Source organism: Elephantulus edwardii, unplaced genomic scaffold, assembly GCF_000299155.1.
Source record: "Elephantulus edwardii isolate Elephantulus edwardi_28Jun2011 unplaced genomic scaffold, EleEdw1.0 scaffold00285, whole genome shotgun sequence".
NCBI lineage: Eukaryota > Metazoa > Chordata > Mammalia > Macroscelidea > Macroscelididae > Elephantulus > Elephantulus edwardii.
Window position 1 is genome coordinate 3,406,056 of NW_006400035.1, and position 7,819 is coordinate 3,413,874.

The following is a 7,819-nucleotide window of genomic DNA, read 5'->3' on the forward strand; positions in this document are numbered from 1 at the left end:
AAGTGGGTGGCCAATCCTTCTTCCTAGTCTGTCTTAATCTGAATGTTCAGATTTAGAGGAGTATCTGACAGACAGCAATTTGTGGGGCAGTTAAAGATAAATCCCTTATTGTGGGGGTAAATGTTAGTTAAATTGTTGATCCCACCCTTAGCTATGATATATCAAAAAAATAATTCACTATGACCAAGTGGGATTCATATTACAGTTATGCAAGGATGATTCAACATAAGAAAAACAATCAAAGTAATTCATCACATTAGCAAAGCAAGGAACAAAACCTGCATGGTCCTATCAATTGACGCAGAAAAGGCCTTTGACAAAATCCAACACCCTTTCCTGATTAAAGCACTCAACAAAATAGTGTTAGAGGGGAATTTCTTCAACAGAGTTAAAAGTATATATGCAGACCTGAGAGCTATCATTGTTCTTAAGGAGAGAGATTAAAGGCATTCCCCTTGAGAACAAGAAATAGGCAAGGATGCCCACTATCACCTCTCCTATTTAGTATTATATTGGAAGACTTAGTAATAGGACAAGAGAAGGAAATAAGAAGTATCCAACTTGACAAAGAGGAGGTAAAATTATCTCTATATGCAGATGATATGATAATATAATTAGAAAACCCTAAAAACTCAGCAAGAAAAGTACTGGACATAGTTCACGAATTCAACAAAGCAGGAGGATACAAGATCAACATACAAAAATAATTGGATTTCTCTATAGTGACAAAGACAATAAAGAGCTGGAGCTAAGAAAAACAATACCCTTCACAGTAGCTAATCACAAGATTAAATACTTGGGAGTAAATCTAACCAGAAGCACCAAGGATCTATTCAAAGAAAATTACAAAACATTACTAGAAGAACAATAACGAGATCTAAGAGAAAAGCTTGGAAGAACTTTAGAAGCTCTAATCCCTAAAGAAACCAGAACTGTCACCCAAGCAGGTATATGCACACCCATGTTTATTGCTGCTTTCTTCACAATAGCAAAGAGTTGGAAAGAACCCACTTGCCCATGAACAAATGAATGGATAGAGAAGCTGTGTTATATCCACACAATGGAATACTATGCTGCATTGAAAAACAAGAAATTTATTAATTACTATACAAAATATGCGACCCTGGAGAACATTACGCTGAGTGAAATATCTCAGTCACAAAAGGACAAATACTACATAGTGCCACTGTTGTAAATCGGGTCTGACATCGGAGTTGGAGGGAAACTAAGAGGGTTTAAATAATGTATACTGCAGTTAAACAGATGAGGGAGAGAACTGTTTAGGAGGAATATATGATTAAGTATTATTGCCATGACAACAATCCAGAATGTAGGCTGCACAGTGGAGTGGACATGGTGGGGGGACGGGTAATTGTATAACAATTTACTTATTTATTTTTTTACTTTTCAAACAGAAAAGTGACCGGGTGGGGGAGGGGTGAGTAGGGCAGAAAGTGTGCAATAATGAATGAATGGAAATCCTAAGTCTCTGCAAACTTTCATTAAAATTAATAATTTTAAAAAAAATACTTCCCCAGGTATGGTCCTGGACCAGATGGTTTCATGGCTGAATTCTAGTAAACATTCAGTTAAGATTTATCACCAATCCTTGTTAAGTTATTTCAAAAAATAGAAAAAGAAGGAACATTTCAAGAGACATTCCATGAAGCAGGCGTAACCCCGATACCAAAGCAGGCAAAGGTACTATTAAAAAAAAGAAAACTACAGATCAATATCTCTCATGAACATAGACATAAAAATCCTTCACAAAATCTTAGCCAATAAAATCTGAAAGCACATAAAAAAAATTGCATTGTGACCAAGTGGGACTCATGAGAGGTATGCATGGATGGTTCAGCATAAGAAAAAACAATCAACATAATTCACCACATTAACAAAGTAAATAACAAGAACCATATGATCTTAACAATTGATGCAGAAAAGGCATTTGATAAAATCCAACACTCCTTCCTGATTAAGGCACTTAGTAAGCTTGGACTAGAAAGACATTTCTTCAACATAGTGAAAAGTACATATGTAAAACCAAAGAGCCGATATAATTCTCAATGTAGAAAGACTGAAAGCATTTTCTTTGGAAACAGGGACCAGACAAAGGTGTCCACTGTCACTACTTCTATTCAATATTTTATTGGAAGTACTTGCTTGGGTAATATGGTAAGAGAAGGAAATAAAAGGCATCCAGCTCAGTAAAGAGATGGTCAAACCGACACTATAAGCAGATGATATGATAGTGTAATAAAAAAACCCAAGGACTCAACAAAGAAACCTCTTCGACTTAGTAGACTAATTCTGTAGAGTGGCAGGATACACAATTAATATCCAAAAATCAGTGGGATTCCTCTACAGTAGCAAAAAGAACTCAGAGAAGGAAACCAAGAAAGAATACCATTTACAATAGCCAAACACAGATTGAGATACTTGGGAGTGAATTTAACTAGAGACACAAAATAACTACACAAAGAAAACTACAGAACATTTTTGCAAGATGGAATAAAAGACCTATATAAATGGGAAAATGATCCCCATTGATAGATATTTTTGTTGCTGTTGATTGCTGTTGAGTCGAGCTTGACTCATAGCAACCCTATTAACAGGAGAAGCCTTTCTGTAACTAATGCCATTTCTCCAAGTTCATAGAGTTTCCAGAGGCATGTGGTCTAGGAAGTGGATGTCACTCTTGCTTCCTTCAGACCTGTCTTAAACTGGGTTCTCCACCAAACACGGTCCACTACCGCAACCGTTATGGCATTTGACACCTCAATGGCACAAGGTTCAGGATCACAGCAAACCCAGATTATCTCAGTACAGCAAATTGATAGAAGAGTACTGTACGACTTAGAAGAATGTTCCTCCAAAATAGAAAATGAGGTCCGAGGGCTGAAGGCCTGAGGACCCTCCAGGATGTCTAGTTGACTCTAAACAAGAGGCTTAAATCACAAACCAACCAGGAATTCCACCTGATCCTCAATCAAAACAAACGCGCCCATCTTACAGATACCTGCATGTCATACAGTCACCAAAATGAAAATGAGTGGCTTATTTTAAAAACAAGACCCTCCAGAATGTTTTGCTGACATTTAAAACTATTGTGAAAATTATGATCCTACTAAAAGCAGTCTACATGTTCAACACAATTCCAATATAGGTACCAAATTCATTTGTCCAAGAGATCAAAAAAGAAATTGTCAAGTTTATTTGGAGAGGAAAGAGACCCCGAATAAGCAAAGCACTTCTGATAAACAAAAGTGAAGTGGGAGGCATTGCACTCTTTGACCTCAAAACCTACTAGACAACAGTAGTAACCAAAACAGCATGGTACTGGTACAAGGATAGGCACATAGAACAATGGAACAGAATTAAGAACCCAGCAATGGGTTCATTTATCTAAGGTCAACTGATATTAAAGAGGGAAATAAAACCTGTCAAATAAGGAAATTACAACCTCTTCAACAAATGGTGCTGGCAAAACTGGACTGCTACTTGCAGAAAACTGAAACAGGATCCACATCTCACACCATACGCAAAAATCAACTCAAGATGCATCAAATATCTGGGAATAAAGCCCCAAACCACAAAGTTCATAAGAGACAAACTGGGATCAAGCTTGGAATGGTGAGTCTATAGTAGAAAGAGACTACCAGGTACAGTCAGAAATGCACAATCTAAAGAGGATAAAATTGATGAATGTTCTAAATAAATTGATTTCCTAAAGATTAAATATCTTTGCTCAGCAAGAACTTTTTCCAACAGGGTGAAAAGAGAATCTACTACCTGGAAACAAACATTTTGCAATACCGTCTCAGACAAGGGTCTCATCACAGAAGTTTACAGAATACTCCTGGGTCTCCATAAGAAAAAGACTGATAATCCAAGTATAAAATGGGCAAAAGATATGGAAAGACTTTTCATATAGGAGGACATTTGGTTGGCCAACACATACATAAAGAAATGCTCAAAATAACTGGCAATAAGAAAAATGAAAATCAAAACCACAATGAGATACCTTCTTACCCCAATAACAATGGCAAAGTTTAAGAGGGCAGGTAGCAATAAATGTTAGAGAGGAGGTGGTGAGATAGAAACTCTTATACATTGTTGGTGGGAATCTAAAATGATTCAAATACTATGGAAGGCAGTTTGTTGTTTCCTCATAAAGCTGAACATAAAAATTCCATATGACCCTGCTCTTTCACTACTTTGACTATACCCTGAGAAAATGAGAAATGAGGCACAGACAGAGACTTGTACACCTTTGTTCATAGCAGCGTTATTCACCATTGCAAAATTCACATTGGGAAACAGCCCAAATGTCCAACCACAATGAATAGATTGAGAAATTATGATACATTCACACAATGGAATACTATGCATTTTTCAGGAGCAATGCTTTTATAAACTACTACTTAACTTGTGAAGGTCTGAAGAGCATAATGCTAAGTGAACTAACTCTATCCCATGTGGACAAATACTTTAAAAGACCATTATAGCAGAATATACATGAGGATCTAAGGTGGAGAGGTAGGTAGATGGGTGAGGATGGATGGAGTAAGGGTTGCTTAATGATAGGGTCACACAATCTATTTGGTGGAAGGAGGGGAGGGTAACGGAAAGATGAAAGGTCCAGTGTGAAGAATAATGTATATGAACTTTGAAGGTAAACTATGAAAAGATAAAATTTATTTTTTTAATTAATTTTAATAAACATTTACAGATATTTTGGATTTCCATTCATTCATTGCTGCACTTTTCTCCCTGCCCACCCCTCCCCACCGGTTCGCTCCTCTCTTTGTAAAGAAAAAGGAAAAAAAATCCTTCATTGGTATACAGCTCCCCCATCCCTCCCCCCAACACCCCCCATCCCCGACACTGAGTACACTTCTCTATGCAACCTTAATTCTGGACTCCTGTGCTAACCATAATACTCAATCATATATTGCCTCTAATCTGTTCTTTCCCTCATCTGTTTCAATACAGTATACATAATTTATCCAGTTTTTTTCTCAGTCTTACCCCAACCCTGATGTGAGACCTATTCTACCTACAACAGTGGCATTATGCAGTACTTGTCCCTTTGTAACTGAGATATTTCACTCAGCATAATGTCATCCAGGGTCACCCATTTTAAATAACATTGCATGAGTTCCTTGTTTTTCAATGCAGCATAGTATTTCATTGTGTGAATATACCACAGCTTCTCTATCCATTCATTTGTTGATGGGCACTTACGTTGTTTCCAACTCTTTGCTATTGTAAACAAAACTGTGATAAACATGGGTGTGCATATATCTGCTTGGATGGCAGTTACGGTCTCTCTTGGGTTATATTCCCAGTAATGGGATTGCTGGGTCAAATGGTATCTCTATTTGCAACTTTTTGAGAAAGCGCCACACCTCTTTCCACAACGGTTGCACCATTTTGCATTCCCACCAACAGTGAATAAGAGTTCCAGTTTCTCCACATCCTCGCCAGTATTTGTTGCTTGCTGTTATGTTAAATTTTGCTATTCTTACTGGGGTGAGATGATATCAAATAGTTGTTTTGATTTTCATCTCTCTTAGAGCTAGGGATTTTGAACATTTCTTCATGTGCTTGTTGGCCATCTAAATGTCTTGTTTGGTGAGGTGTCTGTTCATAACTTGTGCCCATTTCTCAATTGGGTTATTTACCTTTATCTTATTGTGGTGCTCAAGTATTTTCTAAATTCCGGATATAAGTCCCTTATCTGGCATGTCATTACCAAATACTTTTTCCCAGTCTGCGGCTTCCCTTTTTACCCTATTAGAGAAGTTTTTATGTGTGCATAGGGATTTGCTTCTTAGAAGGTCCCATTTATCTATTTTATCTTCTCCTGGTTGTAGATTTTTCTGAATACTTGGAAGACTTTTTATGTTGTGGATTAGGATGACTAGAGTTCTTCCAAGCTTTTCTTTAATGAAGTTTATAGTCCTTGGGTTTAGTCCTAGGTCCATCATCCACCTTGAGTTGGTTTTTGTATATGGAGTGAGGTGTGGATCTTGCTTGAGTCTTCTGCAGATAGCTTTCCAATTTTGCCCGCAACATTTGTTAAAAAGGCTGTTATTTCTCCGCTTAACTGCTTTCATCTCCTTGTCAAGAATCAGTTGACCATAGGTAGATGGGCTGATTTCTGGGTTCTCAATTATATTCCATTGATGTATGTGTCTGTCATTGTACCAGTACCATGCTGTCTTAACCACCACGGCAGTGTAGTTGGATTTGAAATCAGGGAGAGAGTTGGCTCCTACCTTTTTTCTATTTTTAAGGAGTGCTTTGCTTATTCAGGGCTTCTTTCCATTCCATATTAAACTGCATATTACCTTTTCCATCTCCTTGAGGAATGGGATTGGTATTTGTATTGGGATTGCATTGAATGTGTAAATTGCCTTTGGTAGTATTGCCATTTTCAAAATATTGAGTGTTCCATAAAAGGAATACAATAAAAATAAAATTAGAAAAATTAAAAAAAAATATTGAGTGTTCCTATTAATAAGCAAGGTATATTTTCCCACTTCTCCAGGTCTCTTTTCGTTTCTTGTAATAATGTTTTGTAATTTTCTTTGAATAGAGTCTTTGTGCTTCTGGTTAGATTTACTCCCAAGCATTTAATCTTGTGATTAGCTATTGTGAAGGGTATTATTTTTCTTAGCTCCAGCTCTGCATTCTCTCTGTCACTGTAGAGAAATCCAACTGATTTTTGTATGTTGATCTTGTATCCTGCTACTTTGCTTAATTGATCAACCATGTCCAACCATGTAGTTTTCTTGCTGAGCCTTAAGGGTTTTCTAAGTACACTACTATATCATCTGCATAGAGAGATAATTTTACCTCCTCTTTTCCAATTTGGATTCCTCTTATTTACTTCTCTTGCCTTATTGCCATTGCTAAGACTTCCAATACAATATGGAATAGGAGAGGTGATAATGAGCATCCTTGCATAGGTCTTGTTCTTAAAGGAAATGCCTTTAGCCTCTCTACATTGAGAACAATGTTGGCTCTCGGGTTTGTGTATATACTATTTACTATGTTGAAGAAATTCCCCTCTAATCCTATTTTGTTAAGTTTTTAATCAGGAAAGGGTGTTGGATTTTGTCAAAGGCATTTTCTGCCTCAATTGATAGGACCACGTGGTTCTTGTTCTTTGCTTTGTTAATGTGATGAATTACATTGATTGTTTTTCTTATGTTGAACCATCATTGCATCCCTGTTATGAATCCCACTTGGTCATGGTGAATTATTTTTTTTTTCTGTATCGTTGGATTCTATTGGCCAGGATTTTATTCAGGATTTTTGCATCTATGTTGATGAGAGAGATTGACCTATAGCTTTCTATTTTGGTGGTATCTTTACCTGACTTTTATATCAAGGATATGTTTGCTTCACAGAATGAGTCTGGGAGAATCCCATCTTTTTCTATTTTCTGAAATAGCTTATGTAGGATTGGTAACAGTTCTTCTGTGAATGTTTGATAAAATTCACTCGTAAAGCCGTCTGGTCCAGGACTTTTTTTGGCTGGAAGTTGTTTTATTACCTCTTCAATTTCTTCTTTTGTAATAAGTCTGTTCAAGTGTTCAATTTTGGTTGGTGTCAGTTTAGGTAGGTTGTGCATTTCTAAGTATTTGTCCATTTGCTCTAGATTTTCATTTTTTTAGTACAATGTTTCATAATCCAACATTAATTAGCCTTTTTATTTTTGTTAGTGCTGTTGTGATGTTGCCCATTTTATATCTTATTCATATTATTTGTGCCTTTTCCTTCTTTTCTTTTGTTAGTTTTGCTAGTG